Source organism: Anticarsia gemmatalis, chromosome 13, assembly GCF_050436995.1.
Source record: "Anticarsia gemmatalis isolate Benzon Research Colony breed Stoneville strain chromosome 13, ilAntGemm2 primary, whole genome shotgun sequence".
NCBI lineage: Eukaryota > Metazoa > Arthropoda > Insecta > Lepidoptera > Erebidae > Anticarsia > Anticarsia gemmatalis.
Window position 1 is genome coordinate 9,763,604 of NC_134757.1, and position 24,530 is coordinate 9,788,133.

At 33.0% G+C, this 24,530-nt stretch overlaps 1 protein-coding gene across 3 annotated transcripts in view; it reads left to right on the forward strand.

The window, feature by feature from the left end:
- The window catches only part of LOC142977572 (uncharacterized), a 155,823-nt gene that overhangs the window by 111,173 nt on the left and 20,120 nt on the right, over nucleotides 1-24,530 (forward strand). The gene's annotated exons all lie outside the window — the stretch shown is intronic.

Sequence of the window (24,530 nt, forward strand, 5' to 3'; positions counted from 1 at the left end):
AACTTTCGCAACTTCCTCTTGGTACGTGTTTGGGCATGTCATTATTGTGATGCGTGCATGTATGGAAAGTGGCGGCCAATATAAGATGTGTGGTGAGATGGCCAACACCAATATTTGAACAAATCATTCACTCGTATCGCGTGACATTCGTTTATTTGGTTCGAAAGTTATGTGGACCGTATTAATTTTATCTCAATGTTGTTTAAATTGGGCTCAATGATTTTGTTCAAAAGTATTCTCTGTTTTAATTCATGTTTTTTTTACGTTATTGTTTTTGTATTATTTTAATTATGCTTAATATAAAAAGTAGGTCATGATCTTTGTAACATTTATACAATTTTATAAATACAGTTAACAGATTTTTTATCAGGAAACTTCAAAACAAACCATTTACCTTTGATACCATTACGGTCACTGACCTATTTTTGGTCGTTCTAAATAACATAATAATATCGTTAGTATACAACACCAGCATTATAATCTAGGAGCGTACTATTTTTAAGCGACTGCAAAAAAAAGGAGGTTGTCAATTCATAATTATTTTTCTTATTAACTAATAACAGCTTAAGCTTACGTTACCACAATCATTTAGTAAGACTTGTTATATAGATAAATGTTTACTAAAAACCAAATAAATCATCTACATTTAAGTCAACAATTGGCTCATCAATTCACCGGATGGCATAGAAAAACTACAAATGAATAATTAATTGCACATACATATGTAAATAGTAGAAAATTAACTATTATGGGACTAGTGAGCCGTGGCCTAGAACATGACGCTTATGGTTACACGGCGATCTTTGTAGAACAGTAATTGATTGTATTTATTGCACATTAGTGGCCCATGAATAAGTCAGACTTAATTTTAAGTGGATAAGGGTAATAGTATCTGTGGAAATGGATTAAATTAGAACTGATTGAGCGTTGTACTTTATAAGTTTAATAAATAGATATAATTAGAAATCACAAGGATTTTCAAGGTGTTTACATGAATTCTTTTACGTAGCTCTTTTTAATACGACGTCGTTAAACACATTTTTATTACTGACTTATGTTTATATAAATATATAGGTATATAAATTTATTTTTTCTTGCTTCATCGATGGCACCCAACAATCTGTGAAAAAATAAAGTTTAATACATGGTTATAATTTTAAACTCAGTTAAGTTATTAATATCTATCAGACAATTATAACTCATTGATGTTTTTTTTTTAATATTTAACATAGTTTTTACTAAAATACATAAAATCAACCTTTTTTCCTGTTGTTGATGGTGATCGACAAAATTGAACATATTTTTCAAAACCAAAAAAAAAATCTTCTGAAAAAAAGCTTATTATATCAGTTGAACAATACATATCACTTGTATCTTAACGATGTTTTACGTGACGTAATGCGCTACTGGTTATACACATAGTATGTGGCGATCAGCTGTTGCAACCGGACGTTGACCATTAATCGAGATGACTGTACCGATCTGACACAGAGTAGAAATTAACACAGTAAGACAATTGGCGCTTCAGTGAGTTGTAACTTAAACTTTGATATCGATAATTTTATGAACTTAAGATTCGAGATTTTTTTTTTATTATAAATATATGTGGTGCGTTATAGATTTTGATAAAGAATAGTTTTATAGCAGCCAAATGACAGTGTTTCAATTTCAGTGAGAAATAAGACTATAGTTACACTTTTACTAAACTAAGCTATCTTGTTTAGGATATGTCGGACTTACACCATTAATCTTGCTTTATATTAAGCTAATTATAAAAAAAATCACAATCTGAATCGAGTTTGTCGTGTCTTAAAGCACAGCCACCCATCTATAAAGTGACTGAGCCAAAGATTGCTTAACACACTTATTTACCGGTCAGTAAGCACTAGATATATAACTATATTTCCATATAATTTAAACTAGAAAGTCAGGATATCCGTTAGATTAAAGATCAATAAAAAACAAACAATGGCACTGGCTTAAGTAGTTTATTGTATGCTAAGTCGTAACCGCCCTGATTGCTCGCCGCACATGATACATATTGGCACGTAACGATGTCTGATGAAGATATTATCATAATCACCGCCTTTGGCAAGTGGATGCCTCAATATAAGCGTTATAAAGATATAGAGAGGAAATGTGCACGTTTATTAGCTATAAGTAGATACCATAAAATATTTTTTATGGATGGATAAAAGGTTAATAGAGAGTTAAGTTAGCAGTAATTTTTAGAAGACTATTTGAAGGATCTTTACTTTAGTTCACAAGTAAATGCGTGAAATAAAGTGATTTTCAAAACCTTCTTTCTGTAATTCATAATCGGTAAAATAATTTTACCGGACTGACAATATTTTATCAGTGTTAAAATTAATATTTTTATTGTTCTCACAAGAAATAGGCATGTTTTTTTTGCTATATCCGAAACTATTGAATACCTACAGATGTATAAATTCATAATTTTTAGGCTTCACTAACTACAAATCTTAAAATTACATATGAACAATTTTAAACTCTCAATATTTGTACACATAATATTCTAATGTAACGGGTCTTAAACGTGATAGAAAATTAAAAGTTAGAATACCTTAACAGTATAACCTAAAAATTACATAGACCAAAAGAAAACGCCCACTGCCCATTTTATCCAAGTCTTACACATCTGACTGCATTTTTACTCTGTGTCATGTTCAATCGGACCATGCTACATTTCCATTATATCACAGAGCGCACGTCTGCACAGATCCATCAACAAGTTGGGCAACAGATCGGCGAGATAACTGGACGGTACTATCAATCATGTACTATTGTGAACATATTGACACATATTAGATCGATGAGGTAACTTCAGTCTAATTCCTTTGTGGAATTGTTACTGCTCTTCATTTTGAGTAATCCATTATTTTGTTTTAGTCTCTTGAGGGTGCTGATTTGGTTTGATGAAGTAGATTTTTCAAGTTATTTCGGTTGTTGAAAATAACTTTGGGTGGTCCAAGTAGCAGTGTAAAGCAAATACGGAACAAAACGCTTAATGGATTTACGGAACGAGTAAAAATAAATTAGGTTTTCTGTTTGTAAATTCTAAATTCCTAATTAGCATTACTATGTTACTAAAAATTAATTAATACTACAATAGTTTAGTAATACAATAAAGATAGTTAAATGAAAATAGTAATTATTTGGTTTTGCTTGATTTTTCGATAACCAGCGTTGTGATCTGATTAGACCCAAGCGTACTTTTTAGGATACTTCATAACACTTACTTCTTCTTAGAAAGATAATCTTATATTATTATTTTATGAGCATAAAAGTACAAACAATTGTTTGTCTCGTGTCGCAGAATATTAAAACATGCTCAAATTAATTTCGCTAGACAAATGGCCCATACTTATAACAAGCTTTCGTCTAACTAATATGGTTGTCGCGGAAATCCCTAAACGTAAAGTAGCAGCTTTCACTTAATAGTGTTATATACAACTAATAATTTTGGCGCACGATAAGGTCCAATGTTTTCTGCCATGTCGACTAACTCGTAACAAAAAATATTGCAATTTTAACAAGCGAGCCTTAACTGTCGAAATCTACACTAATACTAGCTGACCCGGCAAACGTTGTTTTGCCATAAAAAGTTAAAAAAAGGTGTCACTTAGGGGTATGAAAAATAGATGTAGGCCGATTCTCAGTCCTACTCAATATGCTCACAAAATTTCATGAAAATCGGTCAAGCCGTTTCGGAGGAGTACGGTAACGAAAACTGTGACGCGAGAATTTTATATATCTATACTAATATAATAAAGCTGAAGAGTTTGTTTGTTTGTTTGTTTGTTTGTTTGAACGCGCTAATCTCAGGAACGGTCCGATTTAAAAAATTATTTCAGTGTTAGATAGCCCATTTAACGAGGAAGGCTATAGGCTATATAACATCACGCTACGGTCATTAGGAGCGGAGTAGCAACGAAAAATGTTACAAAAACGGGGAAAATTTTGACCCCATTCTCTTAGGTGACGCAAGCGAAGTTGCGCGGGTCAGCTAGTTAGATTATAAGTGTGACCATATGTGTTTTTATGTGCTTTGTTAGTTACTTTGTTAGTTTGCCTTATCAATTAGCAATCGACAAGCGTGATTTTTTGTGTAGAGAGTGGAGACCCAGAAAGAAAGCCTAAATATGACATATAAATAAATTAATTTGATTTAATTCAATATATTCTTCATTCCGTAAAATTCGTACAAATTATTTGAAATAGTCATATAATTTTTGATTCTTATATATTTTTTTTACCGCATGTTATTAATTTTCAGCGTCAATTTTTTCATTATGTGACAGCATTTAGCAAATACGTATATTAATGTTAATCATTATTCCGTTTTACAGTTTATGCGAGGTTAGATTACCTAACAAATAAATACAAAACACTAGCCTATACAATTATATAACAAAACAAACTTTCATATACGCACAATAATATCAATGAGTTATAGAGAAACCCATAGAGAATAGAAGTAACATAAAGCATTGGCAATATATCATTCAGCCTAGCCGTATTAGTCAAGAGGTAAATAGTCCAGATTGTCTCTGGTTTGTTTCTATATTTCTATAGCTGTAAAGGATTGGATAAAGTTTCGATGTTATTGTGTAATGTTTTTAATGACTAATTTCATAGACAGAAATAAACTCTTGCATTAAGGATTTTTATTAATTTGTCTGCCTCCGTGGCGCAGTAATTTAGGCCGCTACAGTTGCGCCGGGAGTTCGTGGGTTCGATTCTCACAAAGAACAATTATTTGTCCGATCCACAATTAATTGTTTCAGGTCTGGTTGTACTTTGTGCCCGCTGTTTATATATTTGTACAGTCCCCGCAACACAATAGCAATTCTAAGGGCAGGAGACGTCTTTAAAAAAAATGTGGATATCGAATCGCAAACCTCCGTACACGTTCGAAATCGCTGAGCCACGATCTTGTATCGTGATGCTAATATTATAATAATATAAAAAATATAAACAGCAATTTAAACCTCATATCGTTAGCTCAAAATTCACCAAATTACGCATTAAAAGTCGTAACGTCATTCAAGTCTCGCTCACTACTTTTTAAACTCGTAACTTACAGCTTTTAAAAATTACAACACGTGCATCTTGCATTTTATTGAGAGTTCCGCTCCAAAACAAGAACAGGAAAATCATCAATAAACATCTTTATTTGTTTACACACACACATGAGAAGAATCACTACATTGTACAAGTTTCTTCCGTTTAGCGCGATACATACATTACACTTTTTATTTGATCACCTCACCGATACCGGCGGTCCCCAACTCAATGCTTTCTCTCATTTCTTTTTTAATATTTAAAATGAAACTCGAGTAACGCCAACGAAAATAATGAATGAAATCACTGACCCAAGTTATGCGTGATGGCACCAAGAATTTAATAATTTTATTAGTTTATGATAATTTTTTACTGATGCCCACTTCAAGCAAATTTAAACTTTATATATGTAACAATAGAGTATAAATTTGTTTGTGTTATGTGTAGTCTGAATGCGGATCTCAAAATATGTAGTGTTTACAAGTCTACAGCCCGTCTTGATAGTGAGAGTGAGTGAGCGTGCTTTCGCCCCGACGATATACATACGTACAATCGTCATAGCAACATATATATATGTGGTATATGCCCGTATATGTAAGGCATTGTTGTCGTGTGACTCTGTCACGGTAATTTACCACGTAAGGTCAATTTACCGCCTGTTACTTTGATGTTAATTAGTAACTCCCCGTACTGAAGCGTTGCTATGCGAATGTGAAATAAATAGGGTGCTAATGTAAAATAATTTGCTGAAATTTGGTTTGATTGGTACGTTCTATAATTAAATTGTATGCTAAAATTAAGTGACATTTTGATATTATTGCACTAGTTTATATTGATTTTTACACGTGACCAATTTTTGTTTAATCTACAGTGTATAATGCGTCAGATGTCATTTTGTCGGGGTTCCGTACCTGAAAGGTAAAAACAGGCTTCTAATACTAAGACTTGGCTGTCGGTCTGTCTATCATCTGGTTGTCGCTCATGGACCGTGATAGTTAGACAGATGACGTATTTCTGTTGCTGCTATAACAACGAATACTATAAAACATATTGAAATCAATATTTAAGAGGGCATCCATACAACAAACGTGATTTAGTGGCCCTTTTTATAAATAATGGTGTGGACCTTTCCTGCGTTTGAACTCACACTCGTTTTTTTTGTCCCTGACACATTTTCATTCAGCAGTTAGGGTGGAAAATATTATTATATATTTTACGTAACATATTCGATTGTTATTTTTAGGTATCTCAAAATAATATTTCTATTATGTAACGTTACTTAAATATTTGAAGAGCTTCGCAGTCTTCTCTAATTTCTTGAGATGAAATCATAATATTCTGATGTATTCAGCACTCAAGTTCTAATTAGGGCTAAAATTATCTATAACCACTTTCCCGCTTCATAATATTTTCGTAAGCTTCAAAAACAATTAATTAGTTCGCATGTTTAGTTCAGTATGAGAAGTTACGACACTTCGTTAAAAGCAAAAGTTTTCGTCGAGAATTTAAATATTCGAAAATAGTCTAGACTGTTTACGTACTTATTTAATTCTAAAGAGTTGTTAAACGTTTACTAAAGTTAGCTCGCTTCCTACAATCCGATAATTTGCCGTTGGGTTTACTTTCGGGGAAGCAGTTAAGAGATCGGAAACCTGTACGGTAAATAGCGATGAAATGGCATTATCTTAGGACATTGGAAAGCAACAAATCTGGTACTGGTAATAAATATTGTATTATTGTATAAATGCAAAAATACAAATAAGCTTTTAACCAACCAACGTAAAAGTAAAAAATTATAGTCATTCAAAGATGTATAAATAAGAATTGTCGTATTTTAAAAAACAAACAATAATGCACGCTTTTTCTCATAGGGAGAGATAAATAATAGGCAGAGATCACAAAACGCGTATCTATACTAATATTATAAAGCTGAAAAGTTTGTTTGTTTGATTGTTTGATTGTTTGTTTGTTTGTTTGTTTGAACGCGCTAATCTCAGGAACTACGGGTCAAATTTGAAAAAATATTTCGGTGTTAGATAGTCCATTTATCGAGGAAGGCTATAGGCTATATATCATCACGCTACGACCAATAGGAAGCGGAGTAGCAACGAGAAACCTTACAAAATCGGGGAAAATTATGACGCATTCTCTCTTACGTGACGCAAGCGAAGTTGCGCGGGTCAGCTAGTGTTACAAAAAGTAAAGTAATATAGGCAAACAAGATTTGAATTAAAAAGTCTTGCTATCAGAGTATTACAGGATAGGCTGCAGAGGGAGGTTTGTGTAGAATATTGTGTTAAGCTGTATGCTCGGTCTCTTCTATGATTGGACAGTTAAGTAGCGTGATGTATACCATTTTATTTTCTTAATTGTTCTTTCAAAAAAAACTTTAAACTTTAATATAATACAGACGAATTTAATGTAAACAGTATCCTTGTGTCTGTTGTGTCCATTGTAAAAGCCTCATAAAACAGTATTTTTTAAGTTTTCGTCTAAACTGCTTTCATCAGGCCCAAACCGGTAATTGACTGATCGCTTAAAGTAGTTAACAAAGAAATCATTGCATTTACAGTCTTGATTGCAATATCATTCTCAAACAACTAGATCATTACTTGTTCTAGTTGCAAATCTATTTCGCACCGTATAATTATGATAATAGTGGTGATACAATGTTTGTAAAAAATCAATTGTATGGAGATATGTGTGTATGTATTGTGTTAGTCTCATTCAAAATTTCCTGGAAATTATTGTATGTTAAACTCTCACTTGTAACTTCTAGGAGCATTTACTATGAACAACAGAAAAAATACGACTTTCGTTATTCAAGATGTGAATTCAATACCGTATTCGTAACTAGCTCTTGCCCGTGTAGACATTTGTTATATGCCTCATAACGTATTATTTGTGGAATAAAAACATAATTTACTCCAAATTTTGTGTACTAAGTACCTTACTGGGTTTCTCTCAAAAAAAAAATATTTGGATTGATTAGATTTAAGTGGTTATGGCGTGTAGATAAGACAAACAGAGTTACTTTCGCATTTGTATTATAATATTAGGACGAATTAAAACAAACTTTTGAAAAACTCCTAAAAAATGTATTCAGAATTAAATTTTATTCTCATAGGCCCACAAAGAGCATTAAATACCAATCTGTTGTAATCCGAAACAATAGCTGACCCCCTTCGTCCAGTAATGACTGCAACACATAACTCATTCACAATTTCAACTCATTGTTCGCAAATTAATGATCAGTCAAAAATGTCAAAACTGATTGAAGTCCGCCCTCGGTTTCTTTAAACGTTGTTGCATAATACCATCCTTTTGTGTTACTTTCCGATGGACAATAGTTGCAATTCCATTAATAATGTTTTTTAAATGATATTATGTAATAAGTGATAATTAAACGTGTGAAGATTTTTATCGTGATCTTGACTTTTCGAATTAATCGGCTGTTCCAATTTTTATCAAGTATCGATAAAACGGGTATCAATATTATTTTAAGTATTTTATTTAATTCGATAAGAAAGTTATTATTGGAAGCACTCGACTTAATTTTTAAATAAGTATAACTTCTTTCGCAGTGATAGAACAGTTAAAAATAAATCACACTTTATAGCAAATGATCCGAATAGCGTATCCGAGTATCCGAATATAACATAGCGTATACACATAAGAAAGCATCACGATGGACCCGTATGTATATGGCAGTCCTTTCAATCATTCTTGAAAGAAGACTTGGCAGAACTCTTTTCTCTAGCTAGAGTGTGAGCGGAAGCTCCTTTAGTGGCACACCATTTTTGAGCAAAAACTAAAATATTTTTATGCTTTTCAGTGGCTATTAAGAAACTACAAATTCATTAGATTAACATTCTTGTTGAGTATTTAAAACATCCTTCTTCGTAATTTACGACATAATTAATAAAGAAAAAAAGTAGCCGACGATTAGCGAAGTTTAATTATTGAAATATCTTACTCATTAGACTAGCTTGAATTAATGTGTAAAATGTAGCTTCTTTTACATCCGGTTACTCAAAGGAAGAGACTTAAATAACAGAGGTATAAACATAAGGTTTGTCATATTTTCCTTGAAGATTAATAAGCTTAGGTTACTAATAGACTGATACCAACTTGGAATCAAGATTATAAAGACTATTATTTCAGTATGTTAAACGGGTTCCACTAGGTTGTCAGCAGTCTATTAATATAAACCTTTATCAGTCTCTACCAATACAAGTGGAATCGCGCATGTTTGATAGACCTTAACTACTTGATCTTTGCTCCACGCAACTCCATCTCCACGCAAAATTCCTTGATAAACATAAAAAATGGACATTAAAGTATGTACAATGTACATTAAGTATCTATTGATTATTACACAGAAAACTTTTCTTTATAGAAATAGTAAGAAAGCAGAGACATTCCTTCTACGGATACACACGCAGGTCAAAGCGACCCTGTCACTCGTCACTTTTACTATGAAACAAGATACAAAGCACTTTTACCTAAGTGATGAAACATGCCTCTACATGTCTTACTTACACAAATAAAACTCTACAGTTTCACAACAGTTTAATAAATTAAGAAGATGCTCTCATAGGAACAAGCAAATGGATCACGGTTATAAATAGCTAACATATTAATTAAGACACGACACTTGAGATACGAGATAAGATACTTTGAAATCTATTTACTATTTAGACTAGAACATTTACGATTAACAAAATGGCTAATTTCCAGGTAGAGTAATTGGCATTTTCCTACCAAGTTTTCATTAAAAAATCCTACTAGTAATAGTAATACATAAAAATAGTATACAGAGCATAAAGAGTACATTAATAGTGTAAATCCGAAAAATTGTTATAAACCACTTTAGGAGTTTTGATAAAATTTATCATTTAAATCGTCTATTAATTGAATGAATATAAGTCTGCACCGGGAAATTTTACCGGATCTTATTATGGCCGAAATCGGAGGAAGAAATAGTTGAAATACAAACATGAGCGGTGAGCGTTGATAAACTATTAAGGTTCGAAATGCAAAAAAAAACATTCTAAATAATAATTCATAGGCAGCTTTCTCAGTACTCAGTTTAAAAAGTTACCTTATATACTACAAGTCTTCTTAACGTAGAAAAACATGATATTTACAGACTTAATTCATTTAATAACAGTATCATCGAAAAGGATTTTTAGTTGACAAGTTATTCGTACGGTAAGGGTCCCATTCACGAACGTAAAGGGTTTTCGGCCCTTTTTATCCGTATGTTACCCTTACCCTAAAGGAACGTTAAATAGCTGTAACATTCTTACGGTTAGGTAATCAAGGGCTTATTCTTTATTATCAGATAACTTTATTTAGGAAATCATTTTGGTATTTTCACAGATTTTCTCTCTATTTTTTTGACATAATATGAAAACCTTTCTTTTTTTGGCGTCGCGAATGCGATGCCTGTAGATGTAGACAGAATTTTATAGACCTTTAGCTTTGAGACACTGACTCCTGTAACACAGGTTACTAACCTAGCTCAGGTGTCAGGGCTTCAATTAGTAATTTATATATTGTTTTTATGTCAATATTTTTTTTTGAAGCTCTATGGAGTCAATGTATCGCCAAATATCGGACATGTACCCTTACCAGAGCCTATGAAAGGATTTTTTTACCATGGCCATCCCATTACTGGGCAAGAGACTCCCCCAGAACTCGGGAGGAATTAGGCTTGGAATCTATCATGCTGGCCAATTGCGATTTGGGGACTATAGCAATGCTCCCATAAAAATGTCTCGAAACCTCCTGAAAAAAGTGATTTTCCACTTCTTTAGAAGTGTTGGAAAATCCTCAATCAATGATAGCTTTTCGACACTTGGATTCAAGATAGCTCATCTCAACTGTACAAATTAACATCCCAACAACCCTAATATACAATTACGTTTATTTCACACAACAATTTCTACATTCTCAATAAATTAGCCGCAGCTGAGAGTCGAACCCGGAACGCGTTACGTGGCCATTAATCGCTGATCGCTCCGGGAAGTGCTATGACCTCTCATATTACGTCAGAAGGGGTCTTAGGGCAACAAAAACTTGTTATTACACGAACACTTACTTATTTTAGAAGGATGCTTGTTACTGCAAAAGCCAGAACTATGGTATAGCTCCCATAATTCCCAGTAAAAGATTAAATTGGGAAATATTAGTAAGACATCTTGTAATCTAAGTTTTCTAAAAATAATAATATTTTAGTAGTCCATTTAGTATATTAAAATCCATTTCGCATTTCAGCCACATCAGGGTTAGTTTTTAACAACGTAGCCGATTTTTTGAAAAGCTGATGAGGCGGACAGTTAGACTTTTACATTAAAAAATAAGAAGATACGTAGTGCGATTCTCTTCAGTCGGTATAACTGAGCTACTAACTAACTCTGATGTATCTTACATGTCAAGGACAGAACCTTGAACGTTAACTCGGAGTAGACTATCAATAACTATTTTCAGAAGATCCTATGATAAATAGTGTTCGAAGCAAGAGTCAAATGTTTTAGTCATTAGGATGTCAGAGCTACCATCAGCGTTTGAAATATTAACCCCAGAAAATATCGATTTATGACCAAAAATAGTAAAAAATAAATGTCCACTGCCACGTTTTCCATTGATTTCGTCAATTAACCTAAATTTCAAAACTTAAAATTCTCCCTAAATCACTGTCAACTAGTCATCATTATCACCAAACGCGACAGTTCCCTAGTATTTAAACGACCCCTATTATGTGTTACTTAATAGTGGCACCTTATTGTTAATGACACAAAAACTATCCCCTAACTGGTTCCTTTACTAGATAAGGGACCCCTATAACGATCGTTACAGTAATGGAACATTACACAACAGAACGTAGGTCTATTAATGCCTCTATTTACCTTTCATAGCCTTTCTGTGGTTCACGAACACCTTCGGATTAACAGCTTATAGCCAGATATAGCTTTATATTAACTTTTTATCCTAGAACCCTGCATCTTTATAATAGAATATACTATGTTTTACCTATTATATCATCATGATATTTTTTCGTTTATTTATAACATATTATACCTTGAAGTTCAGACAGAGATGTATTAACTGCATCCACGTTTGCCCATTTATAATGTTAGTCCCATGTAATGTGGGCGAGTTTAATGTCATGTACCGGACACGCTATTTGACACTAGGCTTCTTTTGAGACCGATAGCATTTCCTACCAAAGAATCGAACTCTGTTGGTCAGTAGACGTATACATTACTGCACCTTCTTGGCAGTCTAGCAGTAAAGTATATTATAATTTACTATATTTAGCAACTTCTAAAACACATGTAAGACCAAAGTACTTGAGTATTTATGTACGGGAAAAGGTCAACATTATTGAATTTAAAAGCATTTTATTCTTAGATCGTTTAAAAGGCTGATAGCGATATGCCTTTGACTAAAGTTTTTCATTGAATATTAAAATGATGAAGTTTAAGTTTAGAACACAGGAAGCCATTTTCTCATGGGCGACAAGACTTGAATGAAATTTTTATGTTAACTTATTTTGTAATTTGACAAATAATAGCTTCTATTACTTTATAATTATACTAGCTGACCTGCGCAACTTCGCTTGCGTCACCTAAGAGAATAGGTCAAAATTTTCCCCGTTTTTGTAACATTTTTCATTGCTACTCCGCTCCTAATGACCGTAGCGTGATGTTATATAGCCTATAGCCTTCCTCGATAAATGGGCTATCTAACACAGAAATAATTTTTCAAATCGGACCAGTAGTTCCTGAGATTAGCGCGTTCAAACAAACAAACAAACTCTTCAGCTTTATTATATTAGTATAGATTAAGCTTGGTAGTATGTAGTTAGTATCACACCCTTTCATACAGGTTAAACAGAATGATGACTGGTTAACCTGGTAGCCGGTAAACACCTTTTTATTCGATTTTTCGCAAGGCAAGAAAGCAATAAATATAACCTCAGATTTTCCCAATAATGAGTTCTAACTTCTTTCAAATTTTTATTCGCAGTTTACATTTTACGCAAATGGAAGTTTCCTTTTTATTTTCAAATTTTTGTACAGACGGTATTTCCAAAATTTATAATTTCCATATTTTTTCAATAACAAAAGGGTGCTTTTTGCTACGGGTCACGGTGTTTTACCATGATGTGATTTTTTTACAGAGACGAAAGGTTGATACACCCCCTTACCAGAAAGCTCAGTAAAACAGAATCATCCTAAAAATACAAAAACCACCGTCATATTTTATACTTTGTTTTGGTAGAAAACAAACCAGTTCTAACAATGTTTTGCTTCGTTATAACCGTGACATTTGCAAAAATATATTATGTTTCTATTGAAATTTCTTTATTTCCCTATTTCTAGTAAATATATGGAAGAATCACATACAAATTCCATGTTCCTTTATGGTCCATATACCAAGATAAACAAAACCGGAATGAATTCTCTTTAGTTTTCATCGAATAGTTTTTTTAAGACGAGTCATTGGTATCTGGCGGTAGAGGCTGGGTGTTTTGCTTCGTGTTGAGAGTACCATTATGGTAAAGGATTAGTCATCAAAAGTTACCGTACCTAGCTTCTTTCAGGGTGTGCTGCGGAGAGGCTACTAAGACGTTTTTTATAAGATCGTAAGAGTGTGGTACGCTACAGTGTGGTAAAGTGCTCTACTTTACCACACTGTGAGTGTGGTAAAGTCGCAAAACTGTACACATGAAACTATAATGGTCTTATACGCGATTAAAAATGAAAGGTTAGGATGCCTTTTTTGTTTATCCGATTTTTCAATCGAATGGAGTCAGCCCGTGACCACGCGTTTTTAAACTCATTGCATTATAATATTTACTGATATTTATTTTGGAAGTTGTGAAACCAATGCTAAATGCTTTCAATACTTAGAGTTTTCAAGGACCTAGGTCAATACTATAACACTGAAAGTCTATGACCTCGTTCAGAATTACGAAACACTCGAATATGGTCATTATTATATGAAAAGATCGAGAATTGTGAAATTGAACGTCAAAGTGTAATGGTCCCTGGTGGAATTATAATATTTTTGATGTTTGACCTTAGACCTCTAATAGGCTTGTAAAGATTTCTTTATTTCTTCATATATGAAGCTATATAATATAAAAACTGTATTTTTATCGTGAAAACATATAGTAGGTCCTAATCCGAAGGTACGAATGACCGCGCTAAGGTTTGCTTAACCCACTGATAAATTGACCGACAGGTAAGTGTAACTGGCTTTGGGTGCCTCAAAGCGTATTTCATAAATTAATTTAACCCTTAAGTACTCTCCGACGTATAGGCAACAGTCTCTTCCCTGAATGAAGAAGGGGATAGGCCTAATTCTCCATACAATTCTCTATTATATGAAAAACGCTCGAAATCGGTAGAAAAAAACACACTAATATCGTAGTAGTGTACTATATTCTTAAAGGCTATGTAAACAAAGTAATGTAAACATTTACAAAGTAGGTTATCAGTTTACACTCCCTCTCACTGGCTCTTACTAAGTAATAACGATTAACAAAGGGCTAAATGTCAGCCGGCCGTAACCTTTCATTACTACTATTAACACTATACCTTACTTATAATCCAACAACCTAGAAGAGAGACTTGTATGCAGGGCTCACGGCTGACGGATATGTGCAATTTTCAGAATGTTCTATTTTTTCCTTTTTCTTATTAAAGACAACTACCGCACTAATAATTGCTCTTGTATCGCGCAGTATTTAAAACATACAAACAACGGACACAAAGAATAACCAGACCTGAAACAACTATTTGTCAATCACACAAATATTTAGAAAACGGATAAAACTTTTGATTCATAGAGTTTAAGTTCATATAAAAAAACAGTTTGATTGAATAGATAAACTACTGCTAAATGTGCCTTAGAAACCGGGCATAAGTGGCTCGGCGGAAAATATTTTTTCCACCGATGTATCAGCAGCAAACCAAAAACGAAATAATATACTCAACTAAAATGTATTTTCCCAGAAAGAAAGTGTGAATGCTAAAGAACTAATCGTCTCTTAAATCAATGCACAAGGTAACAGGCAGTTAAAGTTCGTTTACTTTAGGCATTCACTACACGGAGAAACGTTAACAATAGCTCAACAATATGTCGCTTCCGGAAAACTATGTGTGTGTGTGTGCTCGTGTATTTGTTGGGGTGTTTGTTCGTGTGTATGTTTGTTTGTTTATGTTGCGGTAAAATTATGAAAACTTACTGTTGTGGGATTGTAAAACTAACGTATTCATTTTAGACAGATAATACCTAAACTAAGTTTTTACAATTTTACAGCGGCATGTAACTGCGAAAGTCTCTGTCGTTTACACTTTGACAATGACTGAACAGCTACACTGATTTCAATGAATTTTAGCAGTCATTTGAAGACACACAGACAGAGAACTAATATAAGCTCATATTTTTGAAAAAGTTAATCCCTTCGCTAAAATAGGAGATAAGTGACAGGCTGGATTTTACACTTATTTGTGGTGGATGGAATATTAAATGTTTCAATACCGCACTTACATCCCACGAACAATATTTTGCTTGTTGTGGTTACATCAAATGACAGTTTACACGACATAATAACTATATCATACAAACCGCAACACTGAGTACTGTCATCGGTAAACACATGACAATGCCAATAACATAACCGCAGTAAGGTATCTTTAACTAAAGATCATATGTTAAATTAGCTTTGGTTAGACTACACCCAAGACTCCGTCGGCTTGTACATTTCGTTTATGTTCTTCCTCACTTGTGTTATTTGTGCTATATGTTATTCAAATCACTATAGCTGTTAACCGTGATAGAGTAATGAATAGGCTGATTATATTACTTTTGTACGTTAATTTACCAGTTACAGCATCAATCTTAGGGTTTATACAAACTCTTACCTTATTTACTCGTATACTTTTTGACGTGTAAGAATTGGTATAATTTATTACATAGAAGCCGTTACAATACGGAAGTTTCGAAACTCAAAACTTAAAAAAGGAACACATCCGACTTTTTATTTTAAAATGCAAATAAGCTTAACGGCCGCTCTATATAAGCTACATTTTATCTCCCCGAGAGCGATTTGAACACGTTACTTGAATAAAAAACAAATCACTGGCATTACGACAAGTGGGCGTACGACGTACTACATAGCCGTCTGCAAATCTAAAATTTTGCAAGCAGGAAATTCTATGGCCCTAGTTTAATGCACGTCTTTGCGTAACTAGATCTTTGCAGTTGCATCTGACCTCGTTTTGACCCCTACTTTCATACTGGCTGGAAACAACAAAGCTACTTTTTAGATATTCAAATTTCGAAGCTGCCCGCAGAATTAGAAAGGAATGTCAAATAATGCCAAATTTAAATAAAGCGAAAATTAAAAAAAAAACTACATTTAAATGTTTTGAGAATTTAGCCTAGTAATAAAATACTGTTACTTTTGGGTGGTCTAATACAGCATTGGACGTTTAAGCACTAGACAAATTAATAAAAATACTGAATAAAATATTGATTTTAATTTTACGTATTTCCAGAACAGTTAATGCTTTACTAGTTTTGCCTGTATTGTTATGACCCCTATTACATGCGAACAAAAACACACTCAGCTAACGGTAGCAAGACGGAAATACGCAAGTCTGTTATCATTTTCCGGGCACAGTTCTAAACTTCCAGTAGACCCAGTTACAAACAGGAAAACTCTGTAACATTTCGCCGACCTCGGAAATCAAATGATCCCACAATAAGCCTATAAACATGGGAATAACAGTTTCAAACAAATTATAAATAAATAAAAGAAGTTGACACAATTTTGGAGCACGTATAACAGTTTATTTAAGCTGAAAAGACAAAGACCCAGAACATTAAATTTTTTTGAACATTATTCCGCCCACACTGGCTGTTAAAGAACACAATCACTTTTTAATTTAAAACGATAAAAACGTTCAAATCGAGAATAAGCTCTAAATTATTCAAATTTAGAATTAAATTGTGTAAAACACATTCATTTAGAATGTAAAATAGAGGTTAGGATCATTGTACAAATCTATGCTAATGCAAAAGCTATTCGTTTGTTTATTGGCACATTACACAAAAACTACTGAACGGATTAGGATGAATTTTACACCGTTCGAAAGCTTATTAACTAGCCTACAAATAATGACATATTTGATTAAAATCGGTTCAGTTAAATTGGAGATAGAAGCGTTTTTGTTCATGCAAGTTAGTATTAAATACAAGTGCCGTTAATAGGATTTATATGCAAATCAAGATAGCGGGTCATTAACTAGAAAATACCGCGATCTATATGTAATTGTATAATGATATTAATTATATTAATTCGTGTTAATCGTATGCGTAGTTTACTTTGTTAGTTTGTTTTGTAATACACATAGTTTTATGGCAGCTTATGGAGTAAATATATGGTTTTAATTTACATAAAAATATTCTTTGGAAAGTCTTTTTGCAATAGAATCTGAAACTATTGTACAATAGCGTATGAGCAAGGAGATAAATGAGGTGAATGATATTTATAAGAATTGCCATGATTTCTATGTCTGAGTTTTACGTTGGTGTTATAAAAGTAGATTTTCAGAGCTCAGTAACTTGTCCACCATACATATGTCATATTACTACCATAGTATATGGTCATACTCGTATTAATTCTATAAATTGGAAGGTATTAATATGTACCTTAAATGTCTATTTTATTCATCTGTTGAAATGTCTAAATATCACGGATCATGCAAAGTTACAGTAATAGGGACCCGTTTTCACCCTTTCCATACAGATCCCTAAAAACAATAAAAATAAACGTCCATTCACTCCACATTACACACCCTATCATACATGAACAATAACCATAGATAATAATACATTTTATTTGAACCACAGACTATAATAAGCGTGTATTGTTAAAGCAATACTAAGTTTGAAGACAAGATCAACAATGGCAGCCGCGCGTGTTGTGTTGCGGATTTCCACGTGGTAACGTTTTCCGTGGTATTGAGGAAATTTGTACTGTATTATATTGTTTTAATATAGTATTGTTACACGCAAACTTAATTAGTATTTATTATTAACAATTAAACATATAATAAGCTACTTTGTCCGTGTGAAAAGATTTCCCGGGGTAAAAAGTATCCTATGACACTGTGCTAAACCGGGATATAAGCTATTAGTTTACGAAATGTCAAAAAAATCCGTCCAGTGGTTCTTTGTGATAGAGTAACAAACATACTTATATATATACATCCATCCTCACAAACTTTTAGATTTATAATATTATTAGGCTTACAAAGCGATTACAACCGGGCTAACTATCGAGAAATTTTATAAGAAAATTGAATTATCGCCTTTGGCGTAGGCCGTAGGAACTATTTTAGATGTCATACTCTCAATACTAGGTAGTACCGAATGTAGAAAAAATCGCGTTACACTTTACCGAATGTACAAACTTTTTAACCCAAATTCAAAAAAGGGAGAGTGTTTTTAATCCGGTCTTACGTAGTTCAATTCACATGGTGTTACAAAATCTACATATCGTTCATGTCCAAAATTGCACCTACCAATACAGATTTACATACAAAAAACACCACACTTTACATAAATTGACAATTTAGTTGCTCGAGACCTCGGTATTCCACGTGATTGCACTCACAGGACCATAAAGACATAAGTGGTCTTAATTTCATATGCTTTTACGCTTTTCTTTAATTTTCTTCCTTACTTACTTACCTAAAAGGTAATACATAGCAATCACGCATGTTGTACCCGAAGGTGTAGGCAGAGAGGCAATACACTCACGTTTCGCCATTTACAACGTTTAGCCCCATGTAATAGGGGGCGAGCCTATTGCCATTTACTGGGCACGTAACGAATCTTCGAACTACCATTGAGAAATATTTTATTATAAAATAGAAAAGACTGCTACCGTGAATCGAACCCGAGACTGTGTGGTCAGTCGTATACACTACTATCCAGACCACAGAGGCAGTTCAAGGTAATACTTTGAAAGAAAAACGACACAAGCGACATCATCTGAAGATGTCCATTCTTTACGATGAAATCTTTACATAACTTGCAATTATAATGCTTTTCTCCCATTCAAATATATGCTTCTTATTACACTTTTAACAAAACGTCTTAAGCGACATCAGCGCCATGTCCTTTTATGTCGTTTTGCTTCTGAAGGTGTTCACTTTCTTTATGAGTAAGCCTTTACGTCAGCGTCTATTCAGATGGTAAGGATGTGTACTTGTTAGGGATGTTTGTAAAGCCGTTTGTATGAATGTTTTAAGTTAAGACTACCGGGTGGGTTTTGTTTTGTGAGATTTACATAACTTTTTGTCCTGGATAGGATTTAAATCCACTTTATACCGCCGTTGACGGAGCCAGGTGGCGATCTTATATTGCATCGAACGTACCACTATCGTCAATAATAATAATCAATTGCATCATTTTTGATACCAAGTGAAAAACTGATGAGATACTGAGGGAAACTTTTTAAAATATTGAAGAGATATAACTGCGTCCAAAATTTTTGATAAATGCCCATATTGACCGGGATTAATTTGATTAAATGCTCATTATTTACGCCTTTTTTTCTGTATATCAATATTCAAAAAGTATACGAAAGTTAAATTTGCTCGTTTCCCAAATATTTTTTTATTTACTTACATAAATAAGCGTTAAGTTTTTCACACTTTAACTATTACGTGAATGTTAAAGTTATTGATATTGACATCGGTGTATTTACTTGAGTTGTTCACAGTTGGCTACCAACTACCGAAACGGTAGTATTGACTTATACAACTTTTACTTTACGACTCTATACAAATTGTGTGTTACGACCTTCTTACTTCCGATATGAGTGAAGTTTATTTGTAGTTTAAAATAGATATAGGTACAACGGCCTTAGTATCTTATTGTAAACTTCTTAATATCAAAATGACTGCCCCCGTTGCGCGGACGGTAGTGTATGCGACTGCTGCGTTTGTCTCAGGTTTGAATCCAGGGTCGAGCAAAAAATATCAATAGAAATAGATAATAAAGAATACTTAAGTGCATAAAATCACATTAAAATAGACTGAGGTTAAGAAACACCACTTGCTACAAAATATACTATGACTACTGGCCCTTACAGCGGGGTCACCTAGAGTTATCAATTTTATATTAAGACTCGAAAATCACTCTACTTTAGTTTAGTAGAGTTTGAGTTTATAGCAAACAAACAAACAGGCAACGCAAGGAGTCATTTTTTTATATTTTGTGGTACTCCTGAAAACTTTTCTTTAATCATCAATATTCATACATCAATACAAAAAGAATGCAATACAAGCAGAATAAAATCCACTCTAAACTCATATTTATATGAAACACTACGTAATAACAAAATGTAGATGTCCGCTATCACCTGCTTAGATCACGACATCATGCAATTTACTTTGCACATGACTCTATCATCTCGCTATAATTTACTCAAATTGTCACGAGCCTGAAACGTTACCTCACAATGTAAAAACAACTAATTTTACGCGACTTTGCTCGTAGAAAAATTATAGAAAAAGTTCTTGTTTGTTAGTATAGACTATAAAACAAATGTGTACCGAATTTCATCGAAATCCGTAAAAGCATTTTTGAATAATACAAGTAGACATCGTATTATAAATACTGTACTATACTTTCATTTTAATATAAACTGTCAAATGTGTACTAATAGAGCTCAAAAAGAAATCAAATAATTTATTTCGGGCACTAGTACTTCAATTTGGATAAATCTTTGACTTAATGAAAGTCACATTAGCCTTCAGTAAACAGCTACTTTGGTACAAATTTATCCGCAAGAAATTGCGATTTTCAGCTAGTTAGAGAGACAAGAAAAATAGCTCATTGTAGATATACAGACACTAAACTACCCATTCTCTCGACGACTACAACACATAAGGCAAACGATCGATAAACCTATTTAAACTTTACTAACTTATAATGTAACCTTTCATCAACTAGTATTCATTAATTGTTGTTATAATCATCAAGTATGTTACAAATCGATAGTAATTACAAACTGGGACTTAGCACACATAGTCTCATATATTTTGCTGTGTCTTTCACGTCAAATTGACACGTGTCTCAAAGTGGTTCCCGTCGAGTTGTCATTACACTTCATTAGTGTCACCGAGAATATTATCTGTATTAGACGTGCCACGTGTATCGACGGCTAAGATTAATGTGTAGAGAATATGAAGTCATAATCTAGGAACGGATTTGAAGCAGCGCTTGCGTGGTTGTTCCTGTAAAATATACCCTATTTCCATACTCAAGCTATTATTATGTATAAGCTACTGCATTGCTCAATACCATTTAAACGTATTTAGTAGAGTATGAAAGCGTTACTGAAGTATTTACTCCACAATCCACATGCATGCGTATTATTATGACTTGTGTCAAAAACATAATATCTCTATATCAAATGGACTCAATTGAAAAATGGACAAAATTTATGATGATTTCGTCACTTTCTGTGATAATAAAAAAATGGGTAAAACTCAGATTAACACTAAATAATATATCGCATCGGGAAAATCCGCCGTACGTAACAAGTACTGCACGCATCATTTCTCTCCTAATGCACCCACGTTTTCAAACTTCATAAAATCATCCTCATAAACCCAAAACCCATTAACCCGATAACACACCCAATAACCCAGAAATCGGAGTTATAACCCCAAAGTTTGATTACACAGTACAGTCGATGTTGTGAACATAAACGTATGTATTTACATTGTTGCTATAAGTTCAATAACGATCGTATGAGTAAAGTAATGATACTAAATAATATGCTCCGTACGTATCGATACTTTGTTAATATGGTGACCATGTTTAAAGATTTTGTAGGATATTTTTTGTGAAAACTGAAGGGTCTAAACAAATAAATCTTGTTGTTGTTGTGTTGAAGTAAAATTTTAATAAACAACAATTAAATCCAAGTTTGTCAGAGATGCGTTCAATGATAAGTTTGCCTTCAATAGAGAAAATAGAGTTTGTGAGAGAGCTATCTAGAGAGCCTGGGTTTCATGACTAGCTATTTTTATTATTTTTATAGCAATATTGGTTTGAGACTCAACTGTCTAAAAAATACTACATCGACTGTTGTTTTATGCATAGTCTATGGTTTTATTAGTCTCGAACTCCGGATTAATTATATAATTGGCAAAACTTTTGATTCCACGACTTAATCCACATGCATATTTTCAGAGTCATTTACAGCATTTCCGGCTTTTGTTGTCGTTTCAAAGATTTAAATGTCTGAAATTTCACGCGATTAACCACATAATCTGTCCTCAAATTAGTTGAACGTTAATTAAGAACTCAAACAATGCATTTTTCCTGTTCCTACAGTGCAGTGACTCACAAATCACCTTTAAAATTACATCTTTATACTTTCAAAAAAATCTAGAATGATGACCCAGATAAGTCCTTTAGAATTTTGTATTTTCCCACAATGTGACGCAATACTTACGGTTTTGTTCCATTCATACCGTACAATTAAAAATAATAGGCAATCGTGACGTAATGTAACATAAACAAACACTTCCTAACGCATCTAGAGAACAATTACTGTCTCTTTCGTTTGAAACCGGTTATTGTATTACCGTAACGCAAAACCGGTTTTTTATTCCGGTTAATTTCCCTTTGTTGTATCCACGGTTAGTGTTTAAAATTGATGCTGTGATTTGGCACACTTATATGTCCTACTTAGTATTGTGAAGTTTATTTCCTAGTTACAGTTTTAGAAGATGTTACGGCTTAACAATGCTTACGATAGATGGCATTAATTTCTGATTTATAATTTCAGTAAGATCATAAGGCTATGAAAATAATATATTATTTTTTTGTAATAGCAAAAAATCATACATTGGTATGTATATCTTATCAGCCTAGCTTTTCTTCCAACTTAATTGAAGTCTGACTACTGGTAACGACTGTCAAAAATCTTCGAACATGACAGCCGGGACCCTATACCTCAGTTACGAAAATGAGAGAGAGGAGTTGACCTCATACCATCGCCCAATTTACGTATAAACGACCTATTAAAACCTTAATTCGAATCCAGAAATCCCGAAATCAATCAAACATCATAGTCGCCCTACAAATCGAGGGAAACCCATACAATTACGTCACGATACGAAAGTCTTTCTTACAACGATTTGGACATTACTCGTACATTTCACATTTTTAACATGTCTCCCTTGGAAAGTTCATTACATCATCGACATACAAGTGATGACGTAACAGTCTGATATTCGATTTATTATCGAATTGAATGAATTTTAATGCGAGATAAATGAGAGATTGATTGGATTGATATGCTAATGCGAAGATGTATCTGATCTTTACAAATGAATGGTTATTTAATAAGTTTTAATGGTTGGTCAAATTATTCTTTTGGTTTTGTTATAGACTGAGAATGCGGAGTTAGAACTGATTGTATTAAGTTTTTTACGCTTAACTGAATAGGGTATTCCAAACTATGCTGTTTTGCTTTTGTTCAGAGCTTTTTCTAGCTTAAATCTGAGAATAAGTTCAAATTATCCTGCCATCTCCATTAATAATCCTACGCACTCGAGTATTATTATCGGTTCCTTATTCGTGGTATTTGTTTTTAAATTAAACTTATATTATAGCACTGTATGGCAAAGGCTTTCAAAGCTTTATATTCAACAAATTCTAATTTCTGTATTCAACAATAAAACAAACTAATACTTACGGGAAATATCTATTTCAAACTACATGATCATCTAATCTTAATCAAATAAACCGCTTAATCTACGTAAAACAAACTTTCTATTAACATATTAGTATAGATTATGTATATTTGTAACAAATCGTGATCACCGACTTTAGGAAATGTTTGATCGTGATCAGCACATTAAGGCAAATGAAACAGCCACTTGAAACCTATTGAAACGTTGTGAATCATGCAAACAGATTAAAAATAATCGTAATAATTAAATTCTGGGTTAATTTTATTCGTTTTTTACGTGTTTCATGTATGATGGAGTCACGTTAAACGTTATTTAATATTTGAGATTGAGAGTTATACTAATAGAGTTTAGTTTTACGTCAGTTAAAAAGGTATAATGAAACACTAAACAAATCTTTAATACATTATCGATTAAAATATTATTTGACGCCAAATTCACAGCTAAAAACACAGTATTGAATAAAATATATGTGAAAAAATATTGATTTCATAATTTTTTGACTGCCAAGCCAGTTGAAACAAAAGTCATCATATTTCTAAAGCACCAATAATCTTGATCATCTTTTCCAAACAAAACAATCACAAATCGAATCACTAAAATATCACATAATGAAGAAATAGCCTTTCACCAAACAAA